At 45.9% G+C, this 15782-nt stretch overlaps 1 protein-coding gene across 1 annotated transcript in view; it reads right to left on the reverse strand.

Annotated features, from left to right (window-relative positions):
* LOC122808572 overlaps positions 1-15782 on the reverse strand; it is a 782028-nt gene that overhangs the window by 454431 nt on the left and 311815 nt on the right. The gene's annotated exons all lie outside the window — the stretch shown is intronic.

Below are 15782 nucleotides of genomic sequence, written 5' to 3' on the forward strand. Positions count from 1 at the left end.
ACGTGTGCTTTAACATGCATACATGTCTGACACAATGGTGTCCTGACACATGTACAGCATTGTAATGGGCATCACATTGCTGTGTTGTCTGTATGCCCTACAGATAGAATGCATGTTTAGCAAATGTGCATGAGCATGAAAGGGTAGTGTGAGCCATCTACATTGCTATACAGTGTGAAGTGCAGACACTGTGCCATTGCATGGCATCATGAGGCATCTATATTGCTATACGGTGCATAATATGTACACATTGCATAGCCATAACTGCATGCATACCCATGCCATAACTGTGGATTGTGACCCACGATGCTGAGGTGTATACACACCAAACCATGCTGTGTCATGTGACAGGTCACTGGAGGACCTATAGATGACACCCCTGCACAACTACTACAGAGTCTTAGCTGCCTGGCAACCATGTCCACACATAGCAGACTTGTGAATTCACCATGTCCCACATGACATTGATGTACCACACACACGAGGTGCACAGCTAATGGTGATGTCCTACAGCAGCAAGGGAAATATACAGTATCTGTGGCCTGATGTGGTGTCAATGTCTGTGGAAGCTGTACAGGTGACTACTGTCATGCTATGACAGTCATGATGTTCAACACATCTTATATGGTAGACTTCAGTGACACTTCCACTAGCTGTGCACAGGCTTTTAGGATGTCCAGTGTACCACATCAACTGTATAATCAGTCAACTAAGGCTATAATTGGACCATGTGTGGACAATGTGCAACAGGGTGTATACACATCATATCTACTGTGTGGCTACGTGTCTGTGGCCATCCCCCATGGCCATGTGTGCACATGTGTTGGCCAAATGTGTATGATGGCCATCTATCTTACATGTCTGTGTTGTCCTATATGACATACACCCATAGATGTCAGATATGTCACTATCCACAGGGCTATGCAGACAATGGGTTGTATGTGTGGTATGTGGGGTATGGGTTATGGGATAGTGTGACAATATTGCAGCCAGAACACTATGTATCTGGGACATGTTAGATGGCACATCACAGTGTGTGCACCCATTGCAGGGGCATATAACACAATGGTGACTCCTGTGGGCTGCCCATATCACAGCTCACTGTGTAGTACTGTTTGCGTACCACATGTGTTGTTCCAATGTATAGTACATTTGCTTACATTGTACAACATCTCCACCATTTTATGCACAGCTGTCCACACATGTAGCAATGACAAATACTGTGGTTTCATGTCGGTGTATCATTTCATTTGTATATATTGCACATGGGTGGCCAGTGTGAATGATGGGTGATGCGACCTGTATATCGTAACTGGAATGAACATCAAGTGTACAAGTGTTAACTGGCGACATGGCAAATAGATCTATGCTTTAACATGCATGATACTGATGACAGTCTCACCTGCAATGGACTGATGTCTGTGCGGCATGCCAGAGGTATCTGTATAGGGGTGAAAAAGCAGTTTTAACATTATCCATGACTGTATGACAGCCACAGGGTGCACTGTGCATGTTAACACATTCGCCTGTACAATAGCATATAGTATGCACATGTGAGCATACACAGGGTAGCATACTGTAGTATGCAGCATGTGTGTCAACATACCTTGCATATGATGTTACATTACATAATGTACAGTGGCACATGCAACTAAATGGGATATAATAGCCATATGTACAGTACTGACTTACCAGGCAACTCCAGGCTCATTGGTTGGGAGACACCCACCTCCACGATGGCAGGTAGTGTTGGTGGATGCTGTTCTGAGGGTGTCCCCAGACTGGCCAGTAGCTCCTCGGTGTGTGTGAGTAGGGGCTGGATTGGTGGCCCACCCCCTGTTCCACCTTGTTCCCTGGCGATTGCAGTGGCATGCTGTTTTGCATGTCGTATCAGGTCCGTGCAGTGTCTGTGCACCTGCTGGTAGATGCGGATTTGACTACCCACATCATTCACTCTCCTGCAAAGATCCTGCCACAGGTCGTCACGCTGCTGGGCATGCTGTGGCACATGGCTGAATAACACCTCGTAGTTCTCATGGAGGTACGGGATGAGGACATCATCCTCCTGGCAGCTGTACGGTGGCAGGCATGTACGAGGCATTATCTGTAAGACATAATGATGGTGACAGGTGACAGTATCAGAGATGTACAGAGATACTTCTGCACATACATTTCTAGTAAATCTAGTACATCTGCACAGTTATCTTTGCCAATCATCATGACACTGACATGACTGACATGTTTGTGTCACACAGATGTAACACCCGTTATGCATTGGATATCATCACCATATATGTGTGTCACCTCATTACATTGTTCATAGTCCATGTGAATGCTGTCTTGATGTGGGCATGTCTGTTTGACTGCACTGGTGTTCTTACCTATCAGCACATGCCTGGATGTGTCCACGGTAATGCTGTTGACCTTGATGCTGTGTATATGTCACATATCAACACATACACTGCCTTAATGGACTTGAGCAGTGACAATGCACACATACGCATGGAAACCTTTACATGCATGTGTTTTGCCATATACATCTACACGTCCCTGTACAGCTGTTCAGCATCCTGCCACAGATCGCCTGTGTTGCACATGTGATAGACATGGTACAATGACTAGTTGGACATCATTCGCAGGAATGGTTATCAACTATAGCATGTACGGGCAAGGTTTCCTAGCTGTATCTGATAGCTATTTTGCCACCATGAGGTGCATCAGTGCCACATTACTGATCCAGACAGTTGATACTACATCTACCATGCGGCCATCACACCATGTACGACAGAGATGACATGTGCAGCTTTGATGGACAGGGTTGCATGGTATGGCAGGAGTATGTCACATGTATGGCACAGGGATCTGTCCAGCATGTGGTGATCCTAGTAGTAAGATGGTGGCTGTCCATGACGTATGTCTTTCAGATCAGGATATGGACATGTAGCATGTCCAACATCATAGTGTAGCATATGTCTTTATGCAAGGTAGACAGCATGCTGCATAGTGGAGGTGATGATTGTGAAGGCTGGTATCGCCCATCCACGCATGGCCAATACCCCTTAAAGGTGATATGTGATCCAATATTGGTCACCCGAGTGCTGTGTATGCCTGCCCAATGATCTCCATGCTCATGGATGGCACCCTGTCAAGACATGGGTACCTCGTATGACTACCTAAGTGGCCTGGAGACGTCACCAACTCAGGAAGGTTAACTGCACAGCACCATCCCTTACACAGTGTCCATAATGTTGACCGCAGCCTAGGTGGTAGTTAATGGGTACAGGTATATTCACCCAGCGGTGACAATGCTGATATCATCTGTCAGAATGTGCACATATGTCACACACCTCACCCACAAAACCCATTCTGTATGTTGTTCACAACACTGAGACAGCTATTGCTCATAGGTCATGGCCATTCACATCCTTACATACACAGATGCCTCACATTTGTCTGTGTGGTATGGGCTACAATGAGAGTGGAGTACAACACATTAACCCTGTTTTACTGTAGCTGGCACTGGTGTGATATGCACATGTCACTCTGGCACCTTTTGTAGTGTTGATTCTGTCAACAGTCCACTGGTAGAACACTCCTGTGACATATGAAGGTATATGTAGTCAAACATCCATACTGTCATGTACATCTGTACTGCTAACATCTACATTGATAATGGTTCATGGACTTGCAAACCATACTCAGCAGGGTTATAGTGCGGTGCCACAAATTATGACTGTCGTCATCACTTGTGGGTTGATATTATCCAACACCCTATCTGTATTGTATGTTCATGCTCAGCACTTGTTCAGAACTTGTGAGCACTTCATGAGCTACTGATTAATATAGCACCCAGTCCACACCATTTCTCACAAGTACACTATCTGTCCTTACATTTCCAGCTTGCTTACAGTACAACAGCTGTTGTACACACGTAACTCACATATCTTGTGAGACATGGTTGTATATACAGGCATGTCCAACTGTCACATACCAGTGCTATTGCCTGTCTATATGATGACTATGTCATACATGTGGCACTAGAGGAATTGTCTCATGTACACAGTCAATGCTCACCTCCCAACATACGACACTACAGCCTGTGGGAGATGCACATATGCAGCCCTGCTGGGGGTTATGCTGTCACCAACCCTGACTGCACCTGACAATCATGTGGGGATGTGTAACATTTGCAACACACCCCACTCATCACATAGTCTCACAAGATCTCCACCACCACAGGCCACAAATACGAGTACAACTTGTGCAGTACCTCTCCATACTCTGTGTGGGCACCAAAGCCAGCCTCCATCACCAAACACAACAACAATAACTTATAGCCCACAGACTCATGTGTGCCCATTACATACAGCCAATAGGGTGTTATAACATACACAACACACCTGTCATAGGTGACTCTGTAGGCGTTCACACTGATGTTCCACTCAGCAGGCTACACAAGGTGATAGTCGCTTACATCTTGCTGTCAGGTAACTGGTTCTGCAACATAACCTATGCACCCATGCCACACCTCACCAGGTACAATTTGACTGTCATTCTCCATGTTAGTGTGACTGCCCTGAGATGCAACTTCACAGACTACGTGTGCAGGGACATGCAATAGCTCACCGGTCTTGTAGCCCTGAAGGTATGGGCCAAGCCCTGGGGAGCATTATGCATTCATCTGGACCTGATACCACTGTACAATGACTGACTGTGTCATTTTAACAGTTGCCTATGCTTCTGCTGTCATTCCACAGGCATCTGGTATCTGTCCGCTTTGACTGACATGGTCAACAAAACACGATGCTTTGGTACAGATGACCTGCACCTGTCAGCCCCAGGAGTACAGATAACATGTAAGGCTCTTGCTGCTTCTATAGTACCTGTCTTGCACAGTTTCCAATAACATTCACCACCAGAACAGGGAACAGGCAAGCCAAACATGGGGTCATGTGACACAATGCTTGACATCTTCATCTCTGACGCATGCAGGCAAGGCACTCCTTATAATGGACCACTTCAATATCTCTGCAGTGACTGGGACCTGCCTCTAGGCTCTGCAGAGCACACCTGCAATGACAGGTTATCCACAGATCATACCTTTCAGTCATGTAACCTGGACTGGCACACCCACGGCTGAGGTGTTCTCATATTCCACTATGTTGTACACACATCTTGTCTAGTTACTTAGCACAATGCATCAGAGGTGCTCCACGTGCAACTAACTGTGGCCAGAACTGCTATACACATTGTAACAAGCTACGGATTCAACAACATACCCCATGGTTACCAGACCTCATTTCTTGGTGTACTGGACAGTAGGGCTCAGACAGGTACTACTGATGTGAGACTGACACTAACCCACACTTAACTGGGATAGCCACTCATGCACTGACACATTAGGCCAACACTGTCCGGGATTCATAACCTCCACTCGGCTGGATCAACCCATACACACCACCTCCAAGACCAACAATATCCTTGACATGGACACTACCAACATGTGACTGGTGTTCCACACCTGGGGTTATCCCCTCATTGGTGGATTCCGAACATATGCTAATCACCCTTGTTATCCACATCCCGGCACCACACCCTTCATGGCATACACAGTACAAGAGTACTACAACGCCTACTACAGATGTCTTATGACAGCAGTAGTTAATGTCATGACACCCGTGCAGATGGACAATGCACATACAAATGCTGAAACATACCCCAGTGCACTTCATTAGCACTTACACGACTGCATGGATCATGCTATTCCACACAGAGCCATGATGGTACTCACCAGATAACGGACGCCACTCTGGGGGTCCAGTTCCATGGACATAATTTACAACAACAGGTGGAGACTGTTGCAAAGTGGAGTACAATCCCATGGGTGGGGTAGCTCACTGGTCAGCCTCAGTAGGGCTACAGGATCCCTCATCACATACTCCAAAACTAGCTACGTAAACATTACTGTGACACATTCCAGGGTGTACCACAAGGCATTATGGAGGTATGTCAGTAGTCAATGGCAATACCCACATCTGCTCTGACATACAACAGTTACTCAGGAACATTACAGAACTAGGTGATGTTGGCAATATGCTGGCGGATGGGTTCACTGCTAACATTACACCCTCTCACTCCCTACAGGGCCACAATCCATGCAGGAACATTGCGGTGTCCCTGCAGTCACACCTACACAGTACTAACCTGCACTCTATATGGCCTGGAACACTGCCCCCATGTGACCATCCAACATCCCAGGCTATGATTTACACAAACCTCTGAATGACATGTCTCCCCACTTGGCCACCATATTCAGTAATAGCCTTGTATCAGACATTGTGGCCCCTGAATGGCACACAGCAACAGTTATCACACTCCACACAGGTGGCTGCACAATGCACGGGGGGGACTATTGCCCTACACACCTGACAGGACTGTTCTGCAAGGCTATGGGGCACATCATCATGGAAGTCATTCACAGAGACATTGGTGGGCTCTGGTCCTTTGCTGCCACCCAGGTTGGACTTGTTAGGGCCATAGCATGGCTCCTACACCTGGTGGACTCCTTTCATACAGTTACCAGGGTAGTTGATGATGGTAAGGAGGTCCACACAGCCTACATTGTCCTCTCATTGCCTTTCAGCACCATTCTCCATTCTGGTATTGACAACATAGGTTCATAGGTACATAGGTTCATACTAGGCTATCTGCCCTAGGGCATTTATAAGCCTAGCCAGAGTTGTGTGGCTTTCACCACCCCTTAGGCTGAAGAATACTATACCCATTAGTTTGCCGTGCCTCTGTCCAGCAGTGATACAGAGATGATCCCCGGGGTAAACCTACGATCTCCCATCCACTGGTCAAGATTCCTCTTGAACAGAGCCAGCGAGGTGCTCTGTCTCACATGGACCGGGATTCTGTTCCACAGCATAGGGAGTCTCTGGGTGATGAATCTGTCCCTCCAGCACATCCTATTTATATCCGTGTTGAGGTTTAAGTCTCTTGCTCTTGTGGCTCTGGTGGATTTGGATTTTTTGATGTGGAGCATGTCCATTAATTCCGGGTTGGACATGGCCTTGTATGTCAGGCACAGGTCACCTCTGAGCAGGCGGTATGCGACTGAATAGAGCTGGAGTTTCTTCAGTCGGGCAGCATATGGCATATTTTTGAGCCTTATCCTTTTGGTGAGGAACTTTTGGGGTCTTTCCAATTGCTGCAGGTGTCGGGTAAGATACATTCGAATGGGGCATTGTACTCAATCATTGGTCTGATAAGTGAAGAGTACAGGGGAACAATGACCTCCCTTGATCTGGATGTGAATCCCTTCATAATCAGGTGGGCAATGTAGAAGGTCCTCCTAACCACTTTGGCAATGTGAGTGTCAAAAGAAAGGTTACTGTCAACTTGAGTCCCCAGGTCCCTGATAACCTCTTCTGTGCTTAATGGATTGCCACCTATGTGGTAACTTGGGGTTACCTTGTTTTTACCAAAGGGTATGACTATACATTTTTTGGCGTTTAGCTTAAGGCCATGGCTCTGGCACCAGTTATCCGTTTCTATGAGACCTCTCTGAAGGATATCTGTGTCTGATGGATTTTCAACTATGGCACCCAGTTTGCAGTCATCTGCAAACTGTCAGCCACAATCCTCCTATGTTTGCCTGCACTTCTGAAAAGTAGATGCCGAACAAGAGGGGGGCCCAGGACTGAGCCCTGTGGGACACCGCTTGTGACCGGCTTGGAGTCTGACATGGCACCAGCAACTCTAAACCTGTGGGTTCTGTCCTTGAGCCAGTTTGCAACCCATCTTGTGACATATGGGTTTACATTTAAGCTGGTGAGCTTTTCTATGATACCCGAGTGGGGTATTGTGTCGAAAGCTTTTGCAAGGTCAAGGTAGGCTGTGTGAACTGCCTTACCCTCATCAATGGCCTTGGTGACTGTTTCAAAAACTCGACCAAGTTCAAGAGGCATGATCTGCCCTTGACAAAGCCGAATTGGGTAGGATCCAATGTCTGTAGGTCCTCTATGTCTTTATTTATGAGTTCCATTATGATCCTCTCCATAGCTTTGCAGACCAGGCTTGTTAAGCTTATGGGGCGGTAATTACCAGGGTCCGTAGAAGCACCGCCTTTGTGGAGTGGGACCACAGTTGCCGTTTGCCACTCTTTGGGTACGTATCCTGTGGTAAGGCTAAGATTAAACAGCAGCCGTATGTGTGGGTTTAGTTCCTCATTGAGTTTGTGTAGCACACAGCCGGGGACACCATCCGGTCCCATTGATGCTGTGTTTTTAGCTTTAGAGAGCAGCTCTCACCTGGGCATTTGAGATGATGGGAGGCTACACTCTGCTGGGATAGATATTTCTCCTTTGGGGGAGGGAGGGAGAAATTTTCACTGAACCTGTCTGCCAGTATGTTTGCAATGTCTGTGGGTTCAGTGATTTTTGTATCATTTTGGACTAATTGAGCATATCTGGGAGTTTCCACCCAGATTTCTAACATAGCTAAAGAAGGCCTTATGATTGTCTTTTGAGTCCTTTGCGATTTTCTCTCAAAGTTGGCCTTGGATGATTTTATGAGTGATCGTAGTTTTTACTAGTATTGATCAGAGATGTCTTCCTTTTAGGCTTTTGCTCTATCTTGTAGTAGCTTTCTCCTCTTGTTGTAAAGTTTGTTTATGGCTGGGGTCCACCAGATCGGCTTGCCTTTGGTGGAAAGGGTCTTGATTTTATTTGGGATTGCTTGATCCATGCAATCCTGGAGGTGCTCGTAGAAAGCATTTGTAAGGGATTCAGCAGCGTGGGTTGTGGTTTCCAATGGCTCAGGGGCCTTGAAGGATACCACACCAGTCTTAAGAAGTGTGAAGTTGACTTTTGAGAAGTTCTTCACTGTGGTCTTTTTTGTTGGGGGTGGGGGCGGGATGTAGATCTCCAGTGAGATTAGTTTATGGTCTGATCTCACCAATGAGGGATATACTTCCGGTGTGGAGCATTTTGTCCCCATGTTTGTGATGATCAGGTCTAGTATATTTTTCACCTCTTCTGGGAATGGTGACAAGTTGTTCCATAGCATTTGAGTTTATGAACTCCAGGAACCTTTGGGCTAGGGTATTGAGACTTGAGTAATGTTCCCAGTCTATGTTTGGGTAGTTGAAGTCACCCAATATGATGGTGTTTGGAGAGACATTTATACTCTCCAGTGTCTTCAGGAAGGCTGTGTGGGGTTCCTGAGTTTGAGAGGGTGGCCTGTAACATGCTACAAACTGTAGAGCAGTTTTGCCTATGGTTAATTGCACCTGAATGGTCTCTGATGCTTCGTGAGTTGCCACCAGCCTGGAGGTGTGGGTATCCTTGATGAATATGGATACACCCCCTCCTTTTGTGGTACGGTGGTCCGGTTTTGGGGCCGGAACGCATGATATGAGGTAAAACCTGATAGTGCCAGGGTGCTCTCAGGAGCCTTGAACCAGGTTTCAGTCACAGCACAGACATCGATGTTCTCCATACTGAGGAGGGCTTTGAGGGCATGTATCTTGAGATTTAGACTTCTGGCATTGAGCAGCATTACCCTTAGTTTTTTTCCATTATTGTTTTCTAGGGCGGTGGGTTTAGAATTTGAGCCTTGTCTAAAAAAGGCACTATGGGGGTGGCAAGAGCCTTTGCCAATATCCGGAAACCCAGGGGTGACAGGTGCAAGCCGTCCCTTGAGAAGCAGTGTGGCTTGTCAAGCATGTCATTCCAGGCAGACAGACATTGGATCCCCTTAGAATGACACCAGAAATTAAGCCAATTATTAAAACTGATAATTTTGTCTCTGTATTGTGGCATCATTCTTGGTGAAGGTAGGATACTGCTCAGGGTCAGGGTCATACCAGCCTGGGCTACATAATCTGAGAGCTCCTTTATGTCTCTTTTCATGTAGTCCAGGGATGCGTCTCAGGTCATTCACACCGCATGGACAATGACTGAGTCATACTTGTACTTGCTGTGGAGTGACCTGAGTGCTTGTGTTATGTGGCGGATTCTAGCGCCCGACAGGCAGCTTACTGTGACCCTCTCCTTGTTCAGTCTGGTGAGTGGGACGTCAGTGTGTCTGACTATGGAGTCACCTATGACAAGTGTGTCTGGCATTGTGTTTGGCCTTAAGGGCTGTGACTGATTTGCACACTGACTTAGTGATCTATGTGTTGCTTGTGTTATGTCATGAGGTGGCAGTTGTTTGGGTGTCTGCTTTGGAGGCCTCTGCTGTTTTGGTAGATTTTTGATCAGTGCCTCCGAGTATGTCTTTGTGTGTTTATGTGTTTGATTTGTAGTTGTGATAGTTCTATGTGAGACTGGGTTTATGATGTGTGTGGTTACCTTCTCCTCCTGTCTGGTTTTGCCAGTCCTGGATACACATCCACCTGCACATCGACCCCTATGTCTCAGGATGTTATGCAAAGTGGCTCACGGACAGGACACACACAATGAGGGTAGCATACCATAGTACCTACTGTATTTCAGTTGCAGTTGGCATACCACAGTCCTCTGTCATAGGGCCCCTCATGTTCGGTATATGCTTCCCTGAGGTACAGGCTAGCACAGAGGGACTTTCCCTGCCTAGCTTTATAGACAACTGCATACAAAGTGCCATGATTGATCCACCAGCTGATACTGACTCCCTCCATAAGGGTGTCACTGTGATGGATACCTGATATCAATATCATGGCCTAAAGCTGCATGACACAAGGTGCATGAACATCCCCTTTGCATTACACCTTCACCCACTGACTATCACATAGGTGGTAGTCCCCTACATACATGTCACATTGTACATGATCGTAGTACACACGTATGTTGCACCCACTCCTGTGATAACCATATTGCCACTGTGGCATGGACATCCTTCTATGTGGCCACACTTATCTGTACTGGGTTTGTAGCTGGAACATAGGCACCCATTGTACCTCTGAACTCCAGATGTATACACACATTTAAAGGTACAAAACCCCGTTTAGGGTGTACCTTACACAACAGCTACGGCTTTAAATACCACAACATTAACACGCCATGACGTTTATTGAGCTCCGATGGTTGAAGTATGTGGCAGAACTATGGACACCACGTCTGTACACATTTGCATACTACATACTCAGGGGTGACCTCTGCTGAACAGACAGGGCCTATGTCCACAACAATATTAATGGATATACTCCACATAAGCGACAAAAGCAAAAGCCACTGTGAGCAACATGCTCATGGATATGTGCACACACACAATGATGAGTGGGATGTGCTTGAGGGTTACATTCCCAAACCAGACACTCACCATGCTTTGGAACATGATTCCTATGTACATCATGCAGGGACACTCAGTAGCACTGTTCATGTGATACCTCACTTGGTGGATGGGAGACACATGTACGCCAGGGATCACTGCAGTGGCTGTACTGTGCAGAGGTGCAGGTAACACATAGCTCTGCTGTTCAGAGACAGGACACTACTCTAGAGAGGTGCAGCTGGTGTGAACACTGTAGTTGTGCTTGCACATAGACTTGCCAGACTGCATAGTACCCCAATATGTACCTGTGAAGCTATTACATGTCCTTTATGCATGGTTAATTGAGTAGCCCTTCCATTTAGATTAGCTATCATGCTATTACAGTGTCCCGTGACTACAAGCCATATGTATCCTGTTATTGTATATTGTACATGCCAATAGACAATACCTTTGGTGTGCATGATATGCCTGTTATGCTGTGTAGAATATCTGACATATCTACCTACAATACTGTACATTACACATATTTTACATAGTATCCCATAATGCAAAGCATACTTGCACAGCGGGACCACCTTAGACATGTCATCGTCGTTATATGCCCATACACATGCCTACTGTGACAGTATATCAACATATACTATCCCCTGCTATGGCACGTACTTGTTGGACATACCCTACCACTGACGGCGGGTGGTATGGAATTGTTCTGTTTAAAGCCCTCATGTAGCATCCCTTGTGGTGTCTGTGATGTTTACCTTGTGGCCCACTGCAGGACACACAATTTCTACAAGCATTACTATGCTCAGCAAGACATCACTACATAAATACCTTTTCCCACTTTATGCATTGTGGACACTTTTAATTAATACAAAAGGGGCTATACATACACTAACATAATTAATACAAAACAGGCTATACATACACTTACATACTGAGTGTTCTACATACCTTGTTATCGTTCTGGACTTTTGTAACTATCTCTCTTACACTGTTTAAACAGTTCTATGGTATGAGCATACGGTTTGAATGTCTGGCAAGTCATCCTTATATATGTCGATACCTGTAACATGTGGTTTCCTGCCGCCAATTGGTGTTCCTGAGTGACTTATTACTTGCACATCAGCTGTGCAGCTACTCCATTCACCAATTACGCAGCAACAGTGGAGTATAGTTGAATTCTCTACTTGGGCATTGCCCATTTGCCCTACCTTCGGGGAGACGGCCTGTATTGTGTTTTGTTGTGTGTAATTGCAACTGCTATGTGTAGAGACACATATAGTTTGGATTCATGTCCCCCGTGGATTGTGTGTGACGGCTAGAGTATGTGGTTCTACATGTGAGTGTACCTGTCATCCCAACCGTCTGATAAGGGACTATTGCAAACAAAACCTGTAACATCGCCATTTGTTCCATTATACAACGGCTACGATTTCACATGGCACCTTTAAATGTGTCTCTCACAAGGTATGTTAACACTTCTGCAGATGTAATTGACTGACTGGATGTTTGTGTTGTAATTACAGTCTGTATTGCTATAGTTTCTAGTGTGGGGGATGTAGGTGGGTGTACGTAGCATATACAGGTTTGCAGGGCTTGCATTTCTACATATTCCATATATGTGTGTGGGCTCCTTTCCTAATTAAAGAGCTATCAGTTAGTAGACTTTTGTTATGGGATTATACATTGGGCCATTGTTAATTGGTTTCTATACAGTATGCAGGTGAGGTTGATACTTCCATACCTCCGGAATTACAGCAATATGTAAAGGGATGTTTCTAAATGACAGCTGCCCCATGTATTTCTGTCCCAGATATTTGCAGTAATTGCAGTTGTGTTGGTAACCGAACCTCTTTGGCATGGGTTGCCATCTTTTCAAATGGCCATTGTGGGACACTTGCGGGACACACATCAGTGTTTACAGGCGACACATACCCATGGTCAGTACACAGGATAGCACATACTTTTATCCTTAATACATACTTATTGTTGTGGGACTTTGGCTACTTATCATATTGCATGTAACATTTACGTTTCTTACATACAGGCATAACTATTTAATGCAAGTATTACATAATATGTGGGACATAATAATGTCCTACAATCTCAGATAGTTGCCCTTTGTAATGTTTTCTGTCAGGACACAACTGCCCAGGGAGGGGCTGTCCCTCCTAATGTGGGACAGGTGGTAACCATATGCCTATGGCTAGCTATACCCACACCTACCGTAATGATCTACCTCCGAGTTGGCACTATCAGACACATGATGCAGACACACACACACACACACACACACACATTACAGTCACATGGAAATGCACACGGTGCACTCAACACACACATACACAGACCACGGCAATCACAAACATAGTTGAACACAGTACCTACGTGAACCGCAACACCGGCAGCGGTAACTAAATGTCCCTTCATATCATGATAATATTACTCGCGGTTCTAGTGTTCCTGTACTGTGTTCTTTCAGTCTTTCAGCCTTGTGATTACGCGTGTCGGTATGTGACACATTCCATAGTTGGCAGTATCCTATTTATTTGTACCTCCAAGATTTTATGAATGTCGTTGACCTATCTATATATTTGCAGATATCGGTGAATCCGTATATCTCAACATATATCTCACTATCACCCTTTCTATCTGTATTATATCTATGTAGATATATATATGTATATATATATATATATATATATATATATATATATATATATCTGAGAGGGAAAGTGACAGGCAAACTACACCTTTCATTGTGTACTTGTCGGTGTATACTGTTTCCTGGACTCCGCACGTTTGTGTCTGAACCTGTCACATTACACACCTGCCATAGGTACATCTTGGCTACCATAGTGTTAGGTGATTGTATACATGATTGCGTGTTCTACTCCTGGCAGTGGTCGTTTTACCCTTCAGAGCAGGCACTATTAGTACAGGGGTGAATAATGCTGGTTTCACATGTTCTAGACATCATTGACCATGATCTGCACGATATTCAGAGAAGCTTAGCCCTGTTTCGCACATATCCGTATAGTCATATTTAAATGACGCTTACCAGTACTGGGCAACGCATATTCCTGCTAACATGTGCTAAACATGATCTGATGACCTGCATCTGATATGCATTATTTGTGCCTTTGGGATTACGTTACATCCCTTGCAGGACATGGGACTGGGAACATGCACGACAGTCACTGCATTTACCACTTGGCCATCTGGGATTTGTACACGTGTTATGGCATTTTGTATGTGGAGTATACTATGGCTGTTACTGCATACTGCACTCACATGGGTAACTCAGTTAGTTTAGATATGGATGAGTCCAATTCCTGGTATGCCCATGTGATGTTTACTGGATGTGCTCCAGCATTGGGTATGTATATCACAGTGAGCCACACACGATAATGTGCTACACCTTCAAACGACCATAGGTGGAGCATGCTGGGGTGATGAATACCTATCATGTGTACACCCCATGCCTTGACACAACATCCATGATTACATTATGTGGAGCCCCTCATTAACGCAGCAGGGAATCCGTGCAGAGTGTGTGCAGAACAGTGCTTACACACATGTGATCCCGCGATTGCCTCTGCTCCACTGAGCGACAGTTGGTTACTCGATGTTGTGGTGACAGCAGACACTGTTTGCCTCGTTTGGTGTATGGCCTCTGACAATCAGGTGTGTACCTACTGATATACCTAGGAACGTATACACACAGCACCAACATATACTGATAGGCACAGGTACTGTTCAGGTGTTGACATTCCTTGTTCCAGTAGCTGTTGTGTGTGCAATGTTTGAGGGCTGCCTATATAGGATTCACACAGTGGGCCACCTATACATTACAATTTACAGGTGGTCGGGTGTGTGTGCCATCCATTTTACTGTGTGTGCAGGTGGAGAGGTGTGTCAGTCCGTAGGGGCCTACACTGTCAGAGTATGTGCTATACGTTCCCTCTTTGCCAAGGTGAAGGCATATTGGGCACGCCTCCGTCTGCCTACTGGGGTTGGCACAGGGTGTTTGTGGTCTGAATCCCTCTGTGCCTGTGATGGCCTTGGCAATTGCAGTGGGATATGAGGGCCTTCACCATTTTGTCCCTGCTGCAGCTGTTTCCGCAGGATCATATTATGTAGCATGGCACATACTATGAAGATGTGGGCACACGTGCCTGGAGAGTACTGCAAGGCTCCACCAGATGTGTCCAAGCAACAGAACCATGATTTCAGCATCCCGAACACACGCTCTATGATGATTCTGATTTGTGCGTGTGCCTCATTATGGCGTTCTTGCATGGGTGTGTGTGCGTTTCTGATGGGAGTCATCATCTATGGCTCCAGTGCATAGCCAGCATCCCCCACAAGGTGGCCATGTGGGATGTCCCCCCTGACAAATACCTGATACAGCTGTGAGGCATGCCAGATATTGGAGTCATGGTAGCTTCCAGGGCTGCCAGCACACACATCCATGATAATGCTCTGGGCATTGCACATGACCTGGCAGTTGATGGAGTGGA

Source organism: Protopterus annectens, chromosome 8.part0 (genome assembly GCF_019279795.1).
Source record: "Protopterus annectens isolate FY-2018-M chromosome 8.part0, PAN1.0, whole genome shotgun sequence".
Lineage (NCBI taxonomy): Eukaryota > Metazoa > Chordata > Ceratodontiformes > Protopteridae > Protopterus > Protopterus annectens.